The sequence below is a fragment of the Elephantulus edwardii genome, unplaced genomic scaffold, assembly GCF_000299155.1.
Source record: "Elephantulus edwardii isolate Elephantulus edwardi_28Jun2011 unplaced genomic scaffold, EleEdw1.0 scaffold00007, whole genome shotgun sequence".
NCBI lineage: Eukaryota > Metazoa > Chordata > Mammalia > Macroscelidea > Macroscelididae > Elephantulus > Elephantulus edwardii.
Window position 1 is genome coordinate 2,420,640 of NW_006399757.1, and position 1,646 is coordinate 2,422,285.

Sequence of the window (1,646 nt, forward strand, 5' to 3'; positions counted from 1 at the left end):
GATATATGCACATCCATGTTTATTGCTGTTTTGTTCACAATAGCAAAGAGTATGAAACAACCCAAGTGCCCATCAATAAATGAATGGATAGAGAAGCTGTGGTATATTGACACAATGGAATACTACGCAGCATTGAAAAACAAGGAACTCATGAAATATTATACAAAATGGGTAGCCCTAGAGGACAATATGCTGAGTAAAATATCCCTATCACAAAAGGACAAATACTACATAATGCCACTGTTATAAAACAGGATTATACTATCTTAAAAAACAAACAAACAAACAAAGAAACCCAACCAAAACAGGATTGACATCGGATTTGGAGGAAAACTAAGAAAGAATGGATAAATAATATATATTGCATTGAAACAGATGAGGGAGAGAACTGTTTTAAAGGGATATGTGATTAGGTATTAGTTGCATGACAAGAGCCCAGAATAAGAGCTGCATAATAAAGTGAACAGGGGGGTTGAGAGGAAGATTGTATAACAATGAAAGATTTTATTTTTCAAAGAGAAAAGTGAACTGGGGGAGAGGTAGACAGGGAGGAAAATACACAACAATGTGTGAATGAAAACACAAGTCCTCTAGAAATTTTCATTAAAATCCTAATAAAATTTTTTTTAAAAAGAACCTTATTGTTATATTATTGCACCATCTACAACATGGCCATTAATAATTATATTCTACATGAAGAGGTGTTAAAATCAACATATTAAAACTTAAGGAGAGTCAGTTAAATTTGAGAATGACAACATCTGAGAAATATCACAGTATAATTCATCAATTCATTGCAATGTGTATTGAAAACTTCAACGAAGTTCAGGGATTTATATAGGAGTTGAATGGGGAGGGAGTGCTTACTAAGTCAAATATGTAGAGTTAGGCAGACAAAGAGCTGAATTCTGACCCAGAAGCGAACAGGAAAAAACATGAATTATAATAAATAAATTTTAAAGCATATACTTTTTAATTTTATGTACATATAACATCAATACTTTAATGAAGAATTTAAGAGTCCCTAATCGCAAAGACTAGCTCTGTGTACTTCTTTGCATAACTTTGTGATTGTTCTGAGGTTCAATTTGGAAGCTTGAAGATATTGACAAAATCAGCTACAAAATGTAGGATCCTCTAATCTTATTAAATTTGTCGTCACTCGAGATCAGACTTATACCAAATTGATTACTGAGATTTCCCCCAGTATAGTCAATTAGGTTTAGAAACAATATGTTCTAGTGGTAGGAACCTGTGCTGCAATACTGAGTGAACACAGTTCAAATTTACCAGCTGCTCTGCTGGAGAAAGATGGGCAATCTCGTTCCGGGCGATTAACTGTCACTGAAAACCCACTGGTGGGTCAGCTATAGGTCGGTTCTGACTTAGCGTTATGCAACAATAACAATGTGTTACAGAAGTTACTAACAATTATTCATGTGTAGAACTATTCATATGTATTGTTGTTGTTGTTATGTGCTGTGGAGTCGCTTGTGGCTCATAGCGACCCTATGTACAACAGCCCTAAACTCTGCTCTGTCCTGTGCCAATAGCACTGTCTCCAATATACCCATCCCAATTACCCCAGTCACTGAATCAATCCACCTCAGAGAGGGCCTTCCCCTTCTGCACTGTCCCTCCACCCT